Source organism: Myiozetetes cayanensis, unplaced genomic scaffold, assembly GCF_022539395.1.
Source record: "Myiozetetes cayanensis isolate MyiCay16 unplaced genomic scaffold, myiCay2020 scf9, whole genome shotgun sequence".
Lineage (NCBI taxonomy): Eukaryota > Metazoa > Chordata > Aves > Passeriformes > Tyrannidae > Myiozetetes > Myiozetetes cayanensis.
This window is the reverse complement of record NW_026088185.1, coordinates 36,678,483-36,702,849: the sequence shown is the minus strand read 5'-3', so window position 1 is coordinate 36,702,849 and position 24,367 is coordinate 36,678,483. Positions and strand designations below refer to the sequence as shown.

Sequence of the window (24,367 nt, the reverse complement as noted above, 5' to 3'; positions counted from 1 at the left end):
TTTACTTCTAGAAAAAGGTGCAATCTCGATTATATTCCTTACCTTTGCTGCCTGAAGGGACCAGATTTCAAAGATCTTGTCTGTAAATGAGATAATCTTCAATACTGACGCCCTCAGCGACCACCATCGCCAACGAGGATCTGGAGAGCGACACCAAGAGCAGGACTTAAACCAGGTTTAATGCCACTAGACTGGGGTTTAAAATATTTATTTACTTTTTTCATTCATTTATGTATTAAAAAAGGCACAAAGTAAAATTGTGCTTTTCAAGCAAGACGTGAATTTAGGGGCTGCTGTTAAAAATAAACAGCCAAGCACCAGAGCCACAGCACAGGAAGGTTTTTAACTCTTGGAGGCCCACCATAATTACTCTGCATTAGCAGATTTAATAAATACACCAAACTGGAGGATTTCACTGTTATTATGCCCAAACAATGAATCCAGAGCAGACACTGGATGTCCACTGCACCCCAGGGTTTGCCAAGCTGGGAGCTGATGGATTAGCAGGGGGGAAAATTCCAGCTCCAAAGGGACCCAATGAAAGCACCAAAAAGCTGCTGTGGAGCAGCTGGAAGTGATGAGGAATTTTCAGATGAGGTCCAAGATGGGGTTGAGGGGCAGGAGAGGAACAGAATAAAGAGTTTCTAATAGTGGAAGGCTCCTGGAGCAGCTGGAATTCACAGAAGTCTCTGTGAGACAGGAGGGGAACAGCAAGTTCTGCTGGTGCTGGAGATCACCAAACAACCCCATCTATAGACAGAAGTTGGTGAATTAAAGGTCCAAGACACGACTGGACGTGGCCCTCAGTGCTCTGGGCTGGTGACCAGGTGGCCATCAGGCCCTCAGTGATCCCGGAGGGCTTTCCCAACCCAGAGAGTTCTGTGAGAGCCAACCCCAGGTTTCTTGAATTAGTTCAGCACAGAAGCTTCAACTGAAGATGCAGTGAGACCTGGAGTAAAAAAAAAATGTCTTTCTAAAGGGAAAACATCCCATGGAGCAATCACAGGGAAAGGAATGAAACATTTCATGATGCCTTTTCAAACAGCTCCTCCTCAACATGTTCAGGGTCTCCAAGGTGGTTCAAATCTGCGACTTGTTCTCCTTAAAAGCACCTTTGCACATGTCATTCAGCGAAGTTTGCCATCAACTGCCCTTCAAACCCAACATCCCATTTTCTCAACAAGCTGAATCAGACCCAATTCTCCCCAGATTTTTTAAGTGCCACTGAAAACATCGCAATTTTCTTTTCCTTTTTTCTTTTTTTTTTTTTTGGCTGGCAAGTAAATCATTCTCACGTTGCCTTTTGTGTCAATAGATGACGTTTTCCTTCCTTCTGTGAACCGCACGACCAAAAATGCAGATATTTAAACTCTGCTCCCGCTGCAGATGTTATTTGTGATGGGGTTTAATCACTGCTCTCTCACACACGACAACTGCAATAATTGTAAGGGTGTCATTAATTTTGTTCTCAAAACCTCTCAGCCTCCTCAAAGGGCTCTGGGAAGAAGTTCCTTCTGTGTTAAACCACACGTTTCAAGGGAATCTTTGGAATTTTATGGGACCTGGTGCTTTTGCTCAATGGCACCCAAGTGTTCCACTAATTTTGCTTCATATGATTTCCTGACCATCATCCCAACAACCAGGAGGAGTCACTGTGATCTCATCTTCAATTAATGGGAATTTACCAGTGACATTGAAATGTTTGTTGTTTAAAAACACATCACCTTATTCAGAGATTCCTCAGCACCATTTGACACGGAAGCAAAAAAAAAGACACAACTACAGGGAATCCCAGACTGGTTTGGGTTGGAAGGGACCTCAAAGATCATCCCATCCCACCCCCTGCCATGGGCAGGAACACGTTCCACTGGCCCAGGGTGCTCCAACCTGGCCTTGGACACTTCCAGGGATCCAGGGGCAGCCACAGCTTCTCTGCCCAACCTGTGCCAGGGCCTGCCCACCCTCCCAGCCAGCAATTCCTTCCCAATATCCCATCTTTGGGACAGCCATGGAAAGCCATTCCCTGTGTCCTGTCCCTCCATGCCTTGTCCCCAGTCCCTCTCCAGCTCTCCTGGAGCCCCTTCATGCCCTGGAAGGGGCTCTCAGGTCTCCCTGGAGCCTTTTCTTTTTCACAGCCCTTGAGCCCCTTCCCACCCCCCCAGCCCCTCGGTGCTGCTCAGACCCAGGTCCAGCACAGCCCCTCTCCCTGGAGAAGGAAATCATCCCCAGCACATTCCAGGAGCTCCCTGGATTGCTCACACCCTGCTGAGCTCCTGCTCCATCCCCAGGAGCAGCTCCCTGTGCTCCAGATCTCACGGACAGACCCCTGAGCCCATCGAGTCCAGCCACTGACCCCCCTCATGTTCTCCAGCACCTCACTCTGGGTGTTGATCCTCTAAACATCCCAGAGCCCCAGGAGTTGGTTCTCCAGGATCCCAGTCTGGTGCCAGCCCACCAAACATATGTCTCTGCTCAAATGGAAGAATCTGGTTTGATTCCTTTTCTCTTTTTTTTTTTTTTTTTCAAATCCCTTCCTGGACTGGGGACAAAAGCATTTATTTAGATACAGTAACTCAGCCCCTCCTGAGACAGGAAACTTCCTAGATATTCCATATAACTCCAACAATCCGAACACGTGACAGTGATTATCCAAATGCTCAAAAAACCATCAATAAAGACAGACAATAAATTGCTTTTGGACATTATTTTTGATGCTTGTGGGTGCTAAGTTTGTTTTTTTTTCCCTTGTTTTTGAGGGGAAAAAACACTCAGTCACACCAAGATAAATGCACACAGAAAACATCCCGAATTTCTGAGAGGGGCTCCTCATTTTGCTTCCTTAGGGGCAAAGGTAAAGGAGCAGGAGATTTGAAACACTGCTGAGGTCTCTGTTTTCCAGGTTTTCCCCTCCACAACCCAAGGTGTGGAAAACCAGGAAGGATCCCTGCACAAACCACCCCCAGCAAGGCTGAATTCCCTGATTTCAGATGATGATTCAGCTCAGCTGCAAAGGCCACCACTGGGAAAGAATCATGAGGGGGAAAAAAAACAACCCACGTGTTTTCTTTTTTTTTTTTTTGTGTTCCACAATAATGCAGAAAAGGCAGCCTCAATGTTTCTTTTAAATTAATAGTTTAAAGTGAGAAATAAATAAAGCAGGTCTGTGCTGTGCTGTTTTTGTCAGAGACGAGCGAGCAAGAACTAATGAGCTCTCCTGACAGATGAGGCTTCTCCAAGGCTGTCCCGAGAAGGAATTTCATCCTGCTTTTTTAGCTGGTATTTACCATTTATTGACAGCAATATAGCCGAGTTTCCCAATTAACACCAGAGAAAAAAAAAAGAAGATATTTTAAATTAAACCACGAATTAATCACTAATTTTACTATTTAATGGTTTGCTGGGGAAGGGCAGTTTTTGTACCAGACACTTGCCCCTATATATATTCATATTTAAGTCTAAACTATATAAATATATATATATTCATTATTTGTAAGGATTTTGGGAAGGGATTCCATGGACTAAGTTAACCACCAACAGGAAGAGCAGGAGGAGAGCTGGGAGGGATCCTCCTCCATTCACAGACACGGAGCAGGGGAACAGCAAACCCCGAGCCACGCTGAGAAAATCATCATCCCCACAAAGTAGGTCAGGGCAAGTGAGTTTACTAAATATAAACTTTCTTTGTAGTCAAGCAAGCGCTGCCAGAGTAAATGAGATTTACTCCCGTTTTGCCCAGGTCCTCTCTGAATCCCCATTCATTAAAACAACCACCCAGTGACCACTCACACACGCCCCTCAGCCTTCCAGGGATGCATCAGCAAACTCAATAAGGAAAAAACACCACCAAAAAAGGACGATTTGGACCTTTTTCGATTCTTCCACGTGAAAAGAAAACGCTCTGCGCTACACCCAAACATCCCAAAATACGCTCTCCGGCGGGAATTCCCTCCCCCGAGCCCCGTGGAGGTGACAGAGTCCCCTCCTGCCCTGGCACAGCCGCACACAGGGGCATCCTGCGTGACCTCCCGCGATCCTGGAGTGGCAGTGACACACTTGGAAAGGGAACACAGAATTCCCTGTCAACTGTCAGCTCGGGAGGAGCTGGGAGCGAGCGGGAGGCTCGGGAATGCTCCCTCCCCTCCACCACATTGTTTGGGAGAAAAAAGAGGGATATTTTACATCCCTTTTGAAACAGAGAAAATGCCCCAGCTGTTTGAGGAAATGTTCTTCTCCTCCAGAATTCCTCTAGAAACATTTCCAAGCTCACAGCGCAGGGAATTTATGGAAGTATCAATCCATGATTACACAGCCAAAGGGAAAAAAAAAAAAGCATCTCTTCACATACATCCAGTTTATTTTCTGCCTTCAAAGAGCAGAAAAAGGGCAATCCAATGCAACAGAAAAATTGCATTAATTGGCTGATCTTATGGCAGTTCCCATTCAAGAGCACTTTGTCCATCCTTTGAGCTGAATGATAATTATTCAGCACCAAGTGCACGGTTTTATACCACATTTCCAGCAGTTTCTGCCTGGTTTTGGGGGCTGCCCTGGGCCTGCACTATTCCCTGTCCTCCCAGCCACTGGAATTTATTTCACTTTATTTATGTTTAAGGAACGAGCCTCGGTGTCACTGGAAGCAGAACTGTACGGATATTTCCATGAAATCACAACCCTCTTATTTATTTTTTAAGGAAAGAAAGCAGGAAAAGTCTGGGCAAAGTGTTGCCCTGAAATCTGAGCATAATAACTGAGAGGTTTTCAGGGGCCTTTTCTGCATTTTAATTTCAACATTCAACCCATAACTGTGTCTGATTTCCCAGCCCAAGAAGGGTTTGGGTTTTTGGTTTTGGTTTTTTTTTTTTTTTGTCTGTATTTTAACACCTGCAGTTTTACAAATGATTTCTCTTCTGATGGAACTCCTGGAAACAAATTAATTCCTAAGTGCCCCCAGATCCCACAGGATTTAAGGGAGGAATATTTCTTTATATAGCAGTGCATGTTCAGCACCACGCTGAAATCCAGTCAAAGATTTTAGGGAAGATTAAGATGTTTTTAATGCCTGTATCCCACTTCTCCATTCTCTACCTCCTTTCCCTTCATCCTCATTTTCCAAGGAATGCTTAAGCTCAAAGTATGGCTCATGTTTAATGTTTATATCTCCATTAACATAACATTTACAGCCCTGCCACAATAACAACAACACTTTTAAAACAAGCCTGTGCACAGATATCAAATCCTGATGGGATTCCACCAGGAATGGGGAATATAATCCTCCAAAACTTCCTTTCTGGCCAAACCAAATCCAACTGAGCACAGAGACACCCTGTGAGGTGCTTGTGTTACCAACACCAGGAATTTACCTCCCTTTCCAGCTGCATGTGCAGCCCCCAAATCGCTCCCAGGAACTTCTGAGCACTCCTTAAATCCCATAATAATGGGATAATAATTCCTTAACAGCAGATTTATTTGAAGCTGTGCCTGCATTCCTTCCTCGGTGAATAAAAGTTAAATAATAAAATAACGAAATTTTGTTCCCCAACCATTCACCACCCTGCCTCCTGGAAAAGCAGGGGGGTTTGGGCACGTCAAAAAAAAAGAAATTCTTGGTAGGTTTTTGCCTTTTAAATGAAGTTTCTGGAATTCATGGATAAGGCAGGCTGCTCTCCAGGAGTGAGGAATGGGGAGTGCCTGCAGTGTCATAAAACCCCCTCTGGGGCAGCACCTGAGCCCGAGGGAAAAACTGGGCATTAAAACTTAAGGAGAGGTTTCCATACCTCTGGATATTTGTGAAACTTTGTGTTTGTGATGTTCGTGATCTTTTTGGACAAAATCTCCCAACACCCCCCTGTTTAAATAGGGAGCAAATAGGTCTGAGGTCATGCTGCTCTCCAATCCCAGCCAGGTTCCACACTCCACTGCCAGGCTGGCAGTGACAGATCCCAAATCCAGGACACGAAAGGGGGAAGAAGGAAAACCACCCCAAGCTCACTCTGACATTGGTGAATGTGAGAATGGGAAATGATAAATTCAAACCACTTTAGAAACAATTTTTTCATCTTCAGCCACAGAGCTGCAAAGTTTCTTAGAAGCACTTCAGGTTTTCCCAGATTATTGCTGAGTTTCCCGGGGTTATTTGGGATAGGAAATGTGCCCGTGGGAAAAAGAAAAACGCCAAGGCACAAACAAAACAAACAAAATCCTCCCCAGACCAAACCTACTGGAGGTGATTTTCCAGATTCCAGCTACACCACCTTCTCCCCTCGCAATAAAAACACACAAAAATCTGTTTAATCTCCACTAAAAAGGGAGAGAACCACATGGAGAAGGGATGAACTGGGAGAGGAGAAGTGGGCAGGAATCTCTCCAGCCACTCTGGGGAAAAGGGCCAAGTATCCTTTTCCTGGCCAGTTTAAATGACCAGTTTAACCCCCCATCAAAGCAATTCCAATACAGGAGAATGTTCTGCCACTGCAGATAATCCGGGAAGTTTTCAAGGAAAGACATCAAAAGCTTCCCAGAGCTCAGAAAGTCAAAATAATGATATTGTTCCAGACTGTCAGCTACTTAACCCATTTAGAGGTTGAAATTTGGGTTGTTTCTTTCGCTGGGGAACAAGAGACCATAAATACACCCCCAGCTCTTGGCCTTTTAGAAGGTAAAATCTCAAATTAAACAGCCCACAGCGCTGGTGGAACAGCCATCTAGGCCCTGCTGGCGGTAAATAAAGCAATGGTGTTTATAGGCAGGAAAAAAAACAAACAAAAAAAAGCAAAATACTTGTATGAAAGCTGAATTTCTTTCCACCTTCCCCCCTTCTGTCTCGACCCACTTCAGCCCAGTTTTTACCCTCACTTTTTTCAGCATCTCTAAAACTAAATCCCCAACCACCCTGATGGCTCCACTCCTACCAAGTCCCACTGAAGTCAGGGAAAGAAAGGAGTTCCTGACTACAAAAAAAAAAAGAGTTCCTTGCTGTAAGTAGAATTCTTTACTATAGAAAATTACATATAGTGGAATTCTTTGCTATGGATAAGGAATTGCTGGCTGGGAGGGTGGGCAGGCCCTGGCACAGGTTGGGCAGAGAAGCTGTGGCTGCCCCTGGATCCCTGGAAGCATCCAAGGCCAGGTTGGAGCACCCTGGGCTGGTGGGAAGGGGTTGAAACTGGGTGATTTTTGGATGCTCCCATCCCAAAGTATCCTGGGATTCTCTGAACCCTCTAGCTTGGCAATTCCAGCCTCATCCTGAGGATGCTGAGGATTCACATTCACACCTCAAAAATGTAATCCATTCTTTCATACCCCCAGATGAGGTGTTTTGACATTGAGTGGTGAAGATGAAGGAAAGAAACAGGAAAAAAAAACAAAAAAGCAAGGAAAAAAACCCACCAAAAAAAAAAAGGGCTTTTGCCCTGAAACAGTTTTTTCTTTGCTTTCCTTGGAAGAGTCACCTAAAACCCCTCGACATTCCATGACATTCAGCCTGAACCTTCTCCTTCTCCATTCCTCACTCCAGGCACAAGCACTTCCCTGTTTTTCTCCCCTGTTTACAGTCTTAGGCACACAGAGGCTGGTAAACCTCCTTCCCTCTCCTCACCCTTCTTCCAGACAAAGGCACGTCCGGGTGCCTTTGATAAATAAGGCAAAGCCCAATTCCAGTGGGAATATTAAATCCTGGGGCTGGAATCCCTTGGAGTGTCCGTGCAGACACAGCCAGAAGTCAGCCAGCCACTTCCAGCCCTTTCAGGGCATTGCATCGAGCCCCTAAAATCTGATATTTGTGGGGTGTGCCACGAGCCTTTGGCTCTAAAATTGGGAGAGGGCAGGGATTTCCTGATGATGCTCTGATTTGGGGTAACCTGTCTACAGCAAATACACACAAAAATACACGTTATAATCAACCAGGAAAATACACACTAAACAATCAAATATGAAATTCCCCACTAGTAACATCGTCAGGACAAAAATCCCAACCCCAAACTCTTAAATCTTACATAATTTTAAATGTTTTTGCTGTGCAAAGTAAATATAGAATGATATCGTTTTATAGGGGATCAACCTGTCTAAGTGTCTCTATGTTTAACAGACAATCCTGGCCACTCAAACCCAAGAAATCCGATGTTTCAGACTGAGGGAAGATCATTTACACAGAGTGAACGCAACTTTACGATCCATCAGAAAGTGAAACAGGATTTCTGAATTTACTGAATTCTGAATTTCTGAATTAACTTCTCCACGGTCTCGGGCTGGACCCCAGCAGACCCATCTCCTGTTCATCTTCCAGACAGAGAACAAGCCCCATTTCCTGCAGAAACGAAACCTAAACATGCAAAACGACTCCACATGAGGGGGAAAGCTGAATAAATCTCCTTAAACCCAAGCAGCAGCTCCGTGTAGACGTCTCCCTGCTCCTTCCCCTGCTCAGTGCACGCAAACAATCTGCAGTGCCTGCTGCCAGCTCAGCAGGGGGAAGATTGAAACCTGGATTTTCTTGTCCCATAACTTTTCATTCCTTGGTTGTCAAGGCCTGGGATGCTCTGAATTCTGCAGGAGCAAGAGATAACTGCCAGCAAGTGTTAATGCCTCAGTGAGATTTGCTGTTTTCCTTTGAAACAGGAGGAAATATTTTTCCAAGCTGGGTCCTCTCAGGCAGCCGAGGTTACAGTTTGTTGTTGAGTCACTGTTTTCTGGGAGGAAAAGGCACAGGTTCTATGGATTTCTTTTCTAACATTTACTGTAATTAATGTTATCATTTAACCATCATCATCTTTGGGTTTCTGTGCTCAGAAGGTAAAGCTGCTCCTGCGTTCACTTCATTCTACCTTGTCGTTCCCCTGTCTGCAGTACACTCATTTATTTTTAAAAGCCCTGATGAGATGGGTGATTCCTGGAGTATTTTCTACAGTTTCACTGGTTTCTAATATAAAACTGTATCACAAAGCTTCAGGGAGCTGTTTCACAAGAATGAATCCTCAGCTGAATGGGAATTCCCCACGGAGAATAACGGAGCCTAAAATAGCTCCACGATGTGAATCCCTGGGTGCTCTCACCTGCCCCCTCCTGCACCACCAGCACTGATCCCACTCCAGAATCCCTGAATCCCTCTCCTCAGCTTCTTCCCCAGCCCTTTCCACCAGCAACTTCCTGAATGTCTCAAGGACAGTGGCTTGTCCTGTCCCATCCTGTCTTTCATTTGTTTGATTGCAACCAAAACGGGAATCTGGAGTTCCCACACTTGGTCTCATCCATCTTAAGAGTTTCATCAACCAAAATAACAATTAGGAGATGACAGATGGGATATTGGGAAGAAATTGCTGGCTGGGAGGGTGGGGAGGCCCTGGCATAGGTTGGGCAGAGAAGCTGTGGCTGCCCCTGGATCCCTGGAAGTGTCCAAGGCCAGGTTGGACGGGGCTTGGAGCACCCTGGGCTAGTGGGAGGTGTCCCTGCCCTCGGATTCCCTCGGAAAGGCAGCAGCTTTCTGGGCTCCTGGAATGTCTTCACCCTCTCATGCCCCAAATTAAACCCCATCCACATTCACCCTTGTATCCTCTCTGTTGATGCCAGTTCTCCTCATCATGTCCTTATTTCCCATCAACAACAACCCCACAAACCGAAAATACAGCTCCCACAGTTTTTTCCACGTTAGAAGAGGGGAAAAAAAACCCCAACCCCAAAACACAACCAACAGAGACAAGTCAACACAGAGTTCAGATCCCTCAGGGACTACTTTAAATTTGATTAATACTTCCAGGATCCCCCTTTTAGGAGTATCTGACAATTCGGTTAAGAAGTCACAAACTGCTGCTGCACCTGGGAAAAGAAACTGGATTTTCCTGAGGGTTTAAAATCCATGTGAATAGTGAAGACTAAGGGGAGTTCTTGTGTACACAGAAAAATTAGAGCCCACAAAACAGAGAGGTGACCAAGAAATTGTTTGTTACAACTTTTAGGGTAATTAGGTGGACTGATAAGTGCTTTCTTTAGGATTTTGAGTGATGATGTAACTTAAGAGTTGTTTAAAATATACAAACATTGTAAGTTTGGGCTTGAACTTAAATAAGAAATAAATAAGAAGTAACTAAGGAAGCAGATTAATAGATATGAAAACAATATCTATTTGTTGGTCTTATCTGTTAGAGGCTTAAAAATGGGCTTTTCAATGAGAAGGAGCTGCAGCACCAAAATGACTGAGGGGGTTTCATAAAAGGCTGTGGGAACACGCGTGACAGGAGAGAAACACCAGGAAAAAAGACAAACATTCCCGAAATCCAGGGCATGGAGCAGTCACTCATCAGCTGCTAAAAAGCTGCTGAAACCACCTTAAAAATGGAATTGTTCTTCCAATGAACTCGGAGAATTTCAAAGCAGGAGCTCCAGGGACAAACCCCCGTGGAAAAACCATCGCATGTGGAGGGCCGGGAGAGCCTTTTGAGAACAACTTCAGGAGGTGACAAAGCGCAGCTTCCGCTGCCTTTCCAGTGCTGTTCAAAGGGAGCCACGTCCCCAAAGTGCCATTCCATGAAAATTACATCAGAGAATCCCGGAACTGCGCAGCAAAGCCTTTTGCTAACGTGCAGTCAGCCCAGGAATGGCACGTGGGATGGCAAAATTCTGCTGCACAGGCCCGGATTGGCACCTCCCACTCGGAACCCTCCGACGGCACCAGCGAATCCCGCGGGCTGCAATTCCACAAACACATGGATCCCCTCTCCCAGTATTCAGCACCCACAGTTTCGTGCAAGAAAGGCCAATCTGAGGACTTCCCAATGACCTAAAGAGTCCAGAGCTGGTTTGAAAAACCTGAGGATTCCCACCAAAAAAAAAAAGAAAATCAAGACTGACGGGAATAATCAGCAACTCCCCCTTGTTTGCAGGAGAATTCCTGAAGGATCTCCCCACCAGGAATCTCCCACTGCATCCATTTACTTGTGGAGGGAAATATGAAAGGAGAGAGGAGGCCAATCTGAAGCCAATGCAGATGGACTTACTTAAATGCTTTACGTACTTCAGTGAATGCACTCATGGAAACCCAACCTCTCACACTTGCAAACGTCAAAATACTCTAATTTATATCATTATATCCACAGCCCAACACCAGGAATGTCCCAACACAGGCTTCTAGAGCTTATTAAATTACAGAATTAAAAAAAACCTCATCTGAAAACGCTTTGGCTGCACAAGAATTCTCGATTTAATTCATTATTTTTTGCCACCGACCAAACGCGCGGATTCCTTCTCAGCAAACATTTGGGACTCGGCAATCAATCTGTGAGCAGCAAAACCTTCCTTCCATCCTCCTGGAGGACAAATCCTGCTTTCAAAAGCCACTCAGAAACTGTGCAAACTTCCAGGGGCGCTCTCCCTGCCCTGCACCAACACATCCCTCCAAATCCCTGAACACCCTAATCCCGCTTGACTCCAAAAGATGGGCTCTGGAATACGGAAAGAGCCGTCAGATGTCTGGGCTGGTCAGTCACTTTTATTTAACCCTATTTAATTCTTAAACACTTAATATAATAGAAACATATTTAAATATATATAATACATATTTATATTTTATATATACACTATATAGTACCTATATTTTATATATAGTATAAATAGTATCTCTATATACTACATATAATGTATAGATGCACTTTAAATATACATAAGTATATATTTAAATATAAAAATATATATTATATATATAAGTATATTTAACAAATTAAAGTAAGTTTAAATGGACATTTCCCTCTATATTCTCAAACACGGATGTCTGGGCGAGTCAGTCACTTTTATTTAATCTTATTTAATTCTTAAACTCTTAATATAATATAAATATACTTTTAATAGATACTTATACATATATATATTATATGATGTATAATATATATCATATATATTATACACAATAATATATATTATATACTACAGATATTTAATATATACTATATATTATATTTATATTATATTAAGAATTTAAGAATTAAATAAACCAAAACAGAATTAAATATGTTATAGATTTACATCTGCCATATGAGTATATTTAATAAATTACACTTTAGTGGACATTTAGCTCCGTGTTAGGGTGGGTCAGTGCCGGGCAGGGCTGGGTCCTGTGGTCACTGCTGTCCCTTTGCAGGGATGGCAGTGAAAGCTCCAGCCCTGCCTTTAATCCCTGCCTGCCATCCCGGGCTGCATCCCGAGCATCCCTCCAAACCATATGTTCCCTGAATGGAGCGGGCCCGGCCTTTTCTGCTCCCATCTGCTCCCGCCGGGGCCGCTCCAAAGGGCTCCCGCCCCGGGGCCAGAAGGCAGGAGCGGCCGGCACATGCTGGGCCAGCCTGGGATTAACCCCAGCCAGGGCCACCTGCCACGGGAGAGCCGGGAATGGGGGGCACGGAGCTCTGCCGGGATGGGAGGAACGGCCCCAAGGTGGGGGTGCTCCTGCTTCCTTCTCACAGCTCCTGCTTCCTTCCCACAGCTCCTGCTTCCTTCCCACAGCTCCTGCTTCCTTCTCCCGGCTCCTCCCGGGATAGCGGATACAGAGGGGGGACGTGGAGATGCCCTGAGGCCTCCAGCCCTGGGAGAACCAATATCAGCTGGGGGGGTTCCCCTGGAGAAGAGAAGGATCCAGGGACACCTGAGAGCCCCTTGCAGGGCCTAAAGGGGTCCAGGAGAGCTGGAGAGGGACTGGGGACAAGGCATGGAGGGACAGGACACAGGGAATGGCTTCCCACTGCCAGAGGGCAGGGAGAGATGGGATAGTGGGAAGGAATTGCTGGCTGGGAGGGTGGGCAGGCCCTGGCACAGGTTGGGCAGAGAAGCTGCCTGTGGCTGCTCCTGGATCCCTGGAAGTGTCCAAGGCCAGGCTGGACAGGGCTTGGAGCACCCTGGGCTAGTGGAAGGTGTCCCTGCCTGTGGCCTGGGGGCAGAACAGGCTAATCCTCAGTATCCCTTCCAACCCAAACCATCCCATGATTCTACAATGACTCCACGATTCAGACAACCTCCTCTTCGCAAAGTTACCCAGAGCTGGAGGACAAATCCCACCCGTTCCCCTCCCAGCAAAGCACCACACATGTCCCTGAGCATCATCTTCCTTTATCCTGAAACAACCCACCCCAGCAAACCCCACACAAATCACAGAGCTGCCACTTCTCTAATTACAAAATCCAACAGGAGGTTTCTCCCGTGACGTTTCCGATGCCTGCGATGATGAACTCCAGCAGCACCCACGGAATTACGGCAGGAAATCATTCCACGAGTTCACCCGGGATGAGCTCCTGCCCTTTCTGCCACATTTCGGCTCCCAGAGCAGTCAGGTTGCCCCCCTGCCATCAGTCACTTTTCCAGGTGCAGATGCAGGGGAGTGGGATCAGTCCAGGAGCACAGGGAAGGCAGTGACAGCGCTGGGAACAGGGCTGAGCCCTGGAACTCCCCTGGCATCCCAACAACCCCTCACAATCCCCCAGCCTTCTCCCACACTGGTTTTGTTTGCCCAGACTGCTCCCAGCACACCTCCTCCTTTTTCCAGTCAGCCACAGAAACATGGGAAAATGGTCCCAGACCCCCATTCCCTGTCAATGATGTGCTGAGGGAAAGGGCTGGGAGGTCAGAAAACATCCCATCCCTCAGCAGGGTCCACTCCAACACGGGGGTTGTGGCAACCCTAGGGAAGTTCAGACCGGGAATTAGGGACAAATATCTGCACTGAGCAGGTTTCCTGGGTGGAGTCACATCCCTGGAGGGATTTAAAAGCTGTGTGGGACCTTCTGGCTTTCCTGCAATTCCTGACAGGAGGATGGAGCTGGGGGAGGTCAGGCTCTGCTCCCAGGGAACAAGGGACAGGAGGAAAGGGAACAGCCTCCAGCTGTGTCAGGGGAGGTTTAATTGGATATTGGGGACAATTCCTCCCTGGAAAGGGCTGTCCAGCCCTGGCACAGCTGCCCAGGGAAGAGTTGGATTCCCTATTCCTGAGGGGATTTCAAAGCCCTGTGGATGTGGCACTTGGGGACATGGTCAGTGGTAGCCTTGGCAGTGCTGGACTTGATGATTCTGGAGGGTTTTTCCAAAATTATCCCGATTCTCTGACTCTAATACGGAAGAAAAAGTCCAGAAGGCATTTTCAAAAAGCCTCCAACATCCCTAAACCCCGCTCCTCTTGCCCATTGGGACATCAGAAGGCACCACAACCTCCCCCCACACACACACACACCAAAAAACCTGTCTGCAGCCAAGAAAAAACCACAGAGAAAGAATTTCTGTCCTTCTCCAAAGGGTCCGCTGTTCCTAAAAAGTCCTGGAGATGTGTCAGGGATCCATTGCCTCCCAGGTGAGGCACCAACACTTCACATTCTGAGGATAAAGTTTCTTTTTTTTTTTTGGTAAAGAAGCTGTTCTCACACCAGGAAAAGAATGCAGAACAGATACCTGGACAGAAGAGGAAACACCAAATGAAAAGTATTTGTAAGGGATGAGTTGACTCTGAAGACTTGAAGAAAGGGCAGAAAAATGTGGTGTTTTTTCCCCCCTTTTTAAAGAACAGATGTGTTTTATTAGCCCTGCAAGGTAACAACTGGCACTGCTCCCCAGGGCAGGCACAGATCTGTGCACACCAAACCTCCTCACCTGCCCCCCCTTCACCCTCCTGACAAAGCCCATCATAAAAATCACCAAATTCTCCACCTGTCCCAAAAGTAATGGGATTTGGGGGGCAATTTTTCAGACCAGCCTGTATTTTGAGACTGCTGATTTCACATCCTCATCTTTTCAGCCGAGTTCTACTTATCCACAAACTTACTCTTACTCAGCAGAGACCAACACTTAAAAGATGTTACAACCAAATCCATCAGCAATTCAGCACCCTAAGCACCAAAACAACAGGATTCACTCAAGCATTAACTCCCAGAGATGCTAAATAACCTTGTTTGGAGAGTATTTTTTAAGCTGTGTTGATACCTGATATTATTTACACAGTGACAATCAAGAAGAACATATTCTGTGTGTTATATGTAACATACAGAATATATATGTTATATATATATATATATAAGGAAGAGTATTTTTCTTAATTTTCCTTATATCTAGATACCAGTAATTAAGAAACTCTCCTGAACTGTCTTTCCTTGCTCTACTTGCAGTATAAAAGTGCCAAAGAGTAGTAGAAGTTTTCCTTATGATTTTTTTTGCTGTTAATTTGTCTCACGAACCCAGTGACGTCCGTCATTACCGTGCTTAATTAACTGCCTGATACCTTAAAGTGGCATCAAGCCCAGGTTCTACCTAAGGAACAGCACCAAAAACTCCCCCTCCCCTTAATCAGCCTCAATCCTCATTTGTCCTTTCAGCACAAGGTGCTGAGTCCATTTTATCCCTGACTGGAACACGGGATAAACCCCAAACCCACACGGGTGTAAGCCCTGCTGCCTCCTAAATCCACCTCAACATTCCCACTGCGTTAATCCACGAGCTCCTATTTATTATCCAGGCATGATAAATCCAGGAGGACGCACCACGGCACCTTCTGAGACCTCTTTTATTGGTCTCTAATTCAGGACAGAAATAACATAATCTGGTTTTCGGGCACTCCGCATTCCTAATCCCAACTCTGACTCGAGCAAGTTATTTAATCTCTCTCAGCTGCCCCTTGGAAAATGACATATTTTTCTCTGATTTAAGTCACTCTGAGGATGCAGAAACAGACACAGCTTCGAAATAATTAAAAAAACCACAACAACCCCCCAAATAGCACAGAAGATAAAAACCCAAATGAGCTGCTCCGAAGCTGTAACAAAATAATCACAAAGCATAACAAGCTAAGGATACTCAGAAGTGAAGCTTCTATCCCTGCTCACAGATTTTCCCAAACAGGATAAAAACGGAGATGTTTGTCTTAATTTTCATGTTCCCTGAAGATTAAAAAACCCAAAAAACAAAGAATCACGTTACAGGTTTTTTTCCTGCTGTTGCTTTTCCACTCAGGGAGTTCTGAAGCAGCAGCTCCGACTCTGCCTGTATTCCTGGAAACACTGGCACACATTTCAGAGGTTCTTTCTGACACCTAAAGAGTTCAAAACTGAGCCTCTCAAGCCAAGAGGTGCTCCTGCCCGGATGGGGTTGTGTTTAACAAGAGGGAATAAAGTGGTGTTGGAATTCTGCTCATCTCCACTCCCCCCTCCCATTCGTTTACCTTTCCAGCCCTGGCATCGCCACACAACTCACTTGTTTATAATATTACTGTTGTCCTACAAAGCACCATTCACACAATGCCCAGTTAAACACTCAGGAAAGAGGCGAGATTCCCCCTTCTCGATATTCCCAGAGGGACTCCTCTCCCGGCACACCCCGGGAATCCACGGACACGAATCGCGCGCGATGCCGGCAAAGGGACTGAACGTGGGATGTGAGGGCTGTGCCTGCTCAGCTCCAGCTCCTCTTGCTGATGTTTATCTGGAATTGTTGTCTGCCAGGCAAAGGAACCCTCCTGGAGCTCAGCAGTGGTTTGAGGTCACCAAGTGCCCCCGTTATTAATCGGGATTTCACTTCAGGGGGGAGGAGGAGGAGGAGGAGGAGGAAGCTCTGTCAAGTCTTTCTGCCAGGGCTGCTATTTCTGCTGTCTCATGTTTCCTGCAGGATTGCACTCACATGCCTTTTTTTTTTTCCTTCTTTTCCCCTCCCCCAGAGTTATTTATTTATTTATTGCATTCGTATAAATTGCTTCTTTCTCTTTCTTCTCCCAGAAACCCATTTTTAAGCCATATATTTATTTTTTTTTTCCCTCTCTAGTGAAATGCAGAAATAAATCTGATCTCTGTAAGGCCTGATCCGGAACCAACGCTGGAAAACAAAGCAACCGAAGGGAAAAAAAAAACAAACATTCCTTAATCATTATTATATAATTCCCACTGCCTCGGTGTTAGCAGGGACTGATAAACCCCCCCTAAACACAAACATTAGTGTGCAAAATAGCAATAATCCAGCTGGGCTGCATCAGCTAAAAGCAAAGTTTGGGCTGGTGGCGGGGCTGACAAATGATGGCAAACAGGAACTACCCACACCCACAAAAACCCCTGTGTGGATATCAACCACCCCTGCTCTGACACTGCCCCTGGGAAGCGGCTTTAGCAGGATAAGAACCCATCAGTCTGTATATCTGAAACCAAAAATACAAATAAGGGCATCTGAACGTCCCCGAACGGGACGGAATTAGCTGCGAAATTCTGATTTTCACCTGCGGGTCCTTCCCTTCCCACTCGCCCCCTTTGAGACTCAGGGCAGTAAAATGCATTTGAGCTGGAACTGGAAGTTTATTTTCCTCGAGGAGAAGTCTGGAGGGTGGGAAAGGAAGCAGGCAAAAAGAAGGATGTTTGGATGTTTGCCACCGTGAACATGAATGGACTCGAGCTAAACCTAAGTTATTTTGGACTAGAAATGTTTCTTCTTTTTAGGAAGCTTGGAATTACTGTGGGCTGGACACGAGAGATGCATTCCCAGGCTTGGGAATGGCGTGGAGGAGCAGTCCAGGCAGGGATACGAGGCATACAAGGATCCTGCCCCTATAAAGCAGGACAGCTCAGGCTTTCAGACGCGTCCACCTGTGCTCAGGTGATGGCATCACTGACAGGCTGTCATTAAATATTTAATGAACAAACCCAGCCACGCTCATTCCCAGTTCCCAAACCCAGGGAACTCGCTGTTCCTCGGACTTGCTGAGCCCAGGAACAATCACAGCAACAAAACTCCTCCTGTTACCGAAGCAGCAAAAAGCCTTTTCCTCTGCCCAAACACAGGATTCCCGTGTGCCCTCCTTCCCTTGCGGTGGGCGGGGAGGAGGAGAAGGAGGGGCGAGGAAATCCCCCCTCAGGAGTTCCAGGGTGGAATTCTGACACACACACAGGCAGAGGTGACCCAGTTTCCCTCTCTGGGCACACACACAGCACGAAGAGGCAGCGCAGAGCGAGTGTCTCCGGCGTGTCCCGGCCTGTCCTGCCGCAGCTCTGCTGCTCTGTGTCCCCCAGTCACTCCCAGTGTCCCCAGATCTGCTGCTCTCACACCTGCAGGCCCTCAGCCGGGTCCCTGCTGGTGTCTCCTCTCCCAGTGGATGACCAGGAAGGACGTGGAGTCCCCCTGGGAGCAGAGCAGAGGTGGGTTTGTGCAGACACACCTTTCCAGCAGGTTTCTCCTGAGCCCTCAGCTGACAACAGATCCTTCTCCTGAAGGCTCGTGGTAGGGCTTTCTCTTCCCACTCCCTTTGGAGACGTGTCCCTGCTTCCCATGGAAAAGCAGGAAGCGACTGGCAGCTCTGTTCTGCTCTGCTCTCCCATTCCCAGCGGTGATCCCGTAGCTGCCATCTCCCACAGATGGATCGTGTCCCAACAAACCCCCAGGAACGCCAAACTGCTCCAGCCCTTTCCTTAAAGGATTAGTATCACCTTAAAGTGTGGCCAGGAAGGTCAAACAGTAAGGAGAGGGAACAAAAACAAGGCAGGATGAAGGACTCTTCTCCCTTTGAAGTTCATACAAGGGAAGTTAAAATGCAAACTTTGCTCCTCCTGGAAACACTGTCAGTTGTTTGGGATTAATCTCTCCCAGGTTACTTCTTCTGTCATGGGAAACCTCAAAAGGGGCAGGTGGGTCCACAAGAGACATCACTCCAAGAACCCTGCTCAGGTGCCTCCACCTCAGCTGTGTTTACCAAAGTCTGTGCCCATGTTTCCAGCTCTCTGAGGGCCCACAAACGATACCAAGGAACTCTTTTTTTTAGTTTTTAATTAATAGTATGGCTGTGGTTAAGGAGCAGACACACCAGGTAATAAAAACCTGCCGCCACACCTTCATTTTCAGAAAGGTTCTGGCACAAAACTTCCCTGGGTTTACAAACTCATCTCCCAGGTACATCCACAGCGTCTGTTTCCTTCCCAAGCAGCTGGAGTTTGATGACAAATTCCTATCTGGGTGTAACAGAGCACTGAACACACCACTGGGAACTGAAAGGTCTGGGAGGATCCAAATGCATTTTGTCAGGCAGCAACATGGATTTGTTGGGTTTGTGACTGGTGAAGGGGTTACAGGTGAAGTTCTGCACCATCCTCAACAACTCTGTGCCAGGTTTGCATCCAGGGTTTCCTGGGGAAAGGCAGGGGGGAGGTGGCTGGATCACAGCCTGGGACACCTGTCCAGGTCACAGCCACCCCACAGGATCCTGTGCAGCACCCACAGCATAAAGTCAGGGAATGGTTTGGACTGGGAGGGATCTAAAAGCTCATCCAGTCCCACCCCCTGCCACGGGCAGGGACACCTTCCACCAGCCCAGGCTGCTCCAAGCCCTGTCCAACCTGGCCTTGGACACTTCCAGGGATCCAGGGGCAGCCACAGCTTCTCTGGGCTTCTCTGTTCCTCAATTTCCCAGTCTGCAGTTCCAGGACTCCCAAGGTGCAGGTGCTCTTCTCCTTCACCTCTGCCAGGCCTGGCTGACACAGGCAAGCTAATCCTGCCTTAGCTCTGAATTTACAGCCAGCACGAGCCAGAAGAACCCATTTCCTCCTCTGACTGCAACAGCCCAAACCTTCCACAGGTACCTGAACTGCAGACACCGAGAGCCCTTCGGAGCCTCCTAAAGGGAACAACACAAACCTGCATCCTGGGCAGTGAACACCAGTGAGGGCTGGACAACCTCCATCCTGCTCCTTGGGATTCCAGCTCTAACCTAAAGGCAGACTTTCATTCTCTTCTGGAGTTTCTTAAACAAGCCACAGCAACTTTCTTCCAGTTATAACCCCTACATGATTATTTTGCTGTATCTGAACAGGAATTTTTTCAAACTGTTTTTTGAACCCAGCCATCATTCTGTACGTACAGCCTGGTTTAAGAAAACTTCCCCCTCAGGTTTCTTTTGCCCTGGTTTTAGAAGGGATAAATCCAAACTGAGACAAGCTACTGAAATGCCAGGAAAACTTCCTGAATTGTAAGAGAAAAAGGCAGAGATGAGTAACTGCTGTCTGCAAATATCCACATAAAGCAGAAAACGTGATAGTATCACTCATCTCCTCCACACTGGGACAAATCCAGGCGCTCTGCAGCTCCAGCACCGGAGCCTGGGAGGTGTTTTGGGTGACCCAGGGAGCATTATCCTGGACACACACAACTCCAGCACGTTCTTCCAGGTCCAGAGCCTCCCAGTGAGCTGCTCATCCTCCTAAAGCCACGTCTGCCACGTGAGGTTTCCCTGCGCTCGGCGCTGACAGAGCAGGCTCTGAAGGAGGGCACTTCAGAAAGAGTACAAATTATTCATGAGGATGGATACTGTGACTATTGCAGGACACAACTGCACCATGAAATATTCCTCAGTGATCCCCTGGACCGCCCCAGAGAGAACTCAGGCACGGCCACAGCCCCCTCTGCCCACAGGCCACAACAGCTGCGAAGATTCACAGCTTTTGAGAAGCAGATTTCTGGGGGAAGGTAATTAGGGATATTTGTCCGAAATCCTGCTCACAGGTGAACCTAAACTTACACACTGATCCCTGCCAAGGTTTAATGCAACATTTTACATCCATTTTTGAACAACTGGTGAGAGAAACAACAAAAACCCGACATTTATCCCGAACAGACTATATCTTACACCCTGTATTTATTGTATTTCACGTTACATTCCGAAGCAGCCAGTGGGTAACATGCCAAGAGCAGGGAGCCTGCACACCAAATACTGTCACAGTTTGCTGCAGGAACAACCTCCAAGGACCAGGAGCTTCCTTGGAAGCGGCTGCTCCCCTTCACAGCAGGAGTGAGCTGGAACTGCTGCTCCAGAGAGCAGCCAACACTTGAGTTACCGTACCCAGGTCAGCCCCAGTGAGCACAACCCCACAGCCAAAGCCAGCCTGACTGGCAGCTGATGGATTCTGCTCATTAATGTAAATGCTGCTCCCATGATATATTCCGAATTCCCATCTGGAATACACCACTGGCTTTCCTCACAGAGGAGTTTTGCCCCCGACTTCGTGTCAGCAAGAGGTGAAACCAAACCGTGTCCGACGGACACGCAGTTGGGATCAACGATTTTCAGCGCAAACAGGGGGTGGAATTTGAGACGTTGAAATACAGTGGCCAAGATGCTCCAGCTTTTCCATCTGCTCGGTGTTCCCTCAATCTCCCAGTGCTGAAAATGGGGCATTTTCACCGTTTTTCACTACCTGGAAGAACCACCAGTCCACAGGATCTGTAACCACCACAACAAGGTGCCCAAGAACTATTGAGAGTAACAGAACTATGACAAGTCTCTGACTTAGGGAGGAACACCAAAAACATGCCTTTTTTTTTTACAGAAAACACAATTACAGGCTGATCAAACCACTGAGCAACAACCAGAAATGTTTCCAGCAACGGAGAAGCCTCTTCCAGAGGGAAATGACAAGTGTGGCTGTTCCTCCCCTTCCCATCTCCACCGAGGGGAGTTTGAAAGGTTCCTCCTTGATTTCTAAATATAGACCCTGTGATCAGATTGTGCCTGAAAGGTTTGTGAGCAGAGCAGGGTGACTGCAGACTGGAGCAGCAAAACACAACGTAGAGCCAGTCCCAGCACCCCTGTGAGCCCTCCCCGAGCCCACCACCCAAAAATCCCTCAGGGAGCCCCAAAACACAGCCAGAGGAGCAGCAGCCAGAGCTGCTGGAAACCTGATTACGATGTGCTGTAACAGGGGAAGTGACTTCCAGTTTATAAACCATGACATTACCCTTCTGTGGGACCTCAGAAGGAACAAGTTACATCCCTGAACTGCAAAGGGATCGGTAAAACTCCCCCAGTAAAACCAATTTCCCTGATCCCTGGAACAACCCAGATGGACCCACAGCGAGCACAAGCAACAAACCTGCACCTATCAGTTGATTTTTTTTAGGAAGTCTGCATTTATTAAAACCCCCTCTAGAAAAGAGAACCCAAAAGTGCCCAACCCCCAAACCCGACCTACAGGTCTAGCAAGTATTGCTGCATATTTCTGTAAACTTCCACACTCCTTGTAACTCTGCCACGCTGGGGTAACTCAACAGTTCCAGACAGTTACTGGTGTCCCAGGAGCTCAGCTGGGCTGAGGTGAGAGGAGCAGGACCCTGCAGCCACTTGTGTTTGGGCTCCTCCACAACTCCCTGCTGGAGAATGCCAGTGCCAGCCCAGCATCCTGCCAAACTTTTGTCCCTGTCCCTGGGATGCGGTGGAATTCCTGAGCAGAGTCGTTTCCTAACCCTTTGTAATCCCCCATAAACAGCTCAATCATTAACAGCGTTAACAACCTGGGCACCACACAACAAATCCTTTATGACCCTCCTCCTCCTCCTCTTCCCTCCCTGCCTGTGGCTTTTCACCTTTTCTGCTTCTCTTGGGGTCCGAGTTCAGCCGAATTCTTGGGTCATTTATTCCTTCGGCTGGGGGTGGGGAAGAACTGGGGGGGTATTTTTCAAGTTAGGAGATAAAAAAAGAACAAAAAGAACAAAAAAGGCCAAAGAAAAGAACCCCCAACCCTTCTGTTCTGCTCAGACTGGTATTTTATAAATTCTGTCTGCTCTCCCATATTTATTCTGGCCTTGTAATCCCAAGTGGTCAGAGGACAAATGTTCCTTCAGAAGACGCTCCCACGCCCCTACCAAATATTAGATATCACTTACTTAAAAATAGCAGCCAAGGTCTAAATTGGCAAATTATATCATTGATCTGGTTCCTTTTATCTGTGCTGGAAAAGCTGTGGAATATATAAATCCAGTGGAAGTCTCAGTGCAAAAAAAGGTCACTATTCTGGATCCTTCATGGAATTTCTCCAAGGTCACAATTTTCCATCAATTTTTGTTTTACTGTACTGTTTTAACTGTGAACTCAGAGGTGGACAAGGAACCAGAATATTATTCCCAGTATTTTTGGTTAGTTTAAAGCTTTGGTTTTTGTTTGTTTGTTTGTTTTAAATACAATGACATTTTAAGTTTTGGGAGAGGCATCAGGGAAGTGCAGCCATCTCATCTCATTACTGAGGTGAGGTTTTCTCCTTCCAGGTCTTCACACCAGGCAAAGGCAGGATCCTGAAGCAGCATTCCCTGCTCCCCTGGACCTATCCCACCCTGCCTGCAATGTCCCTGCAGCATCTTCTGTTCACTTCAGATTCTTTACAAAAATTCACCAATTACACAATAAATAAATTAACTGACCAATAAGTGATTAACCCATAGGAAGACCATCCTCTCCAAACCCAGCTTTTGCTGGAGATCCATTTGTTCTGCTCCTCATTTCCCAGCCAACTGGTCAATAAGCTGCATGTTGGCTGGGATGCACCTACTGGGCATCTCCATGACGGCAGCAATGACAACTTCCCAAAGCAACTTCCCAAAGTCTGATTCCCAAACTGCTGCAGCCTGGAGAACGTTCACCTGCTGTCAGGCTGCTGCAGGAGTTCTCATTCCCCTGGCTGGGCACGGCACAAGTGGGATTCTCTCGGGAAAAGTCCCGGGCAGGACTTTCATAAAGGAAGTTCTCCAGGATTTGGATCTCCAGGATTTGGATCTCCAGGATTTGGATCTCCAGGATTCGGATCTCCAGCACCAGCCAGGCTAAAATCAGGATGCCCTGGACTCAGGGGCGGTTTCCTGTGAGAACACCACGGCAGTGACGGATTGTGCTGATGGTCCCTGCAAGTCTCGACTGGCAGGGACAGGACAGCCCTGACACAGCTCACCTGGCCCCACCTGCCCCACTCCCACGTTCCACAGGCATTACCAGCCCGTGGAGTGTGTCAGGAACGCTGCTGTGCCCGGGAAAATCTGCTGCTGGAGCCAAGTCAAACCCACTGAGGGGTGTGCGGGGCAGGCACCCCACTCACCTGCCACAGAGGGCTGAGCTCACACACCCTGACACCAACCCCGTGGCCAAGCGACCCTGAACTAATCCCATTAACGCTGCCCAAGCCCTCACGAGAGGGGCCAGTCCTCAGGAAAACTTCCACGGATGTGGAGAGCAGCATGGAGAGGAAAAACATCCCCCCCAACACCAAACAGGTGTGTGAAGTGTTACGTTACTCCAGCTCCTCTGCCGTGTTCTCGTTTCTCCTCAGCGATAAATTCACCCCAAAACCACACACAAACCTATTAAAATGTCTATTTTAAGGCACCAGCACTCACTTTTAAATCTGTGGGCTCAAAACTCTCTCACCTAGAGCCAAACCAGTTGTGAACCAGCCTAATGCCCCCAATTTCCCCCCCGGTGGGAGTTGAGCCTTCCCTTCCCACCCTGCCCTCCCTAACCTGCTGCTGGCTGCAGATAATCCCTCCCAGGCTTCCCCAGCGCTGACTCAGGCACCTCTGTGAGGGCACTGAACCCCTTCCTGTCCTCCTTGAAAAGATTTAACAACTCCCC

The 24,367-nt window shown here is 47.2% G+C and overlaps 1 protein-coding gene across 2 annotated transcripts in view; it reads right to left on the bottom strand.

Annotated features, from left to right (window-relative positions):
* MBD5 (methyl-CpG binding domain protein 5) overlaps positions 1-24,367 on the bottom strand; it is a 91,828-nt gene that overhangs the window by 55,221 nt on the left and 12,240 nt on the right. For both annotated transcript variants that reach the window (XM_050339648.1, XM_050339647.1), the window contains exon 2: positions 43-140. The gene's annotated coding sequence lies outside the window, so the exon portion shown is untranslated. The remainder of the gene's footprint in view (positions 1-42; positions 141-24,367) is intronic.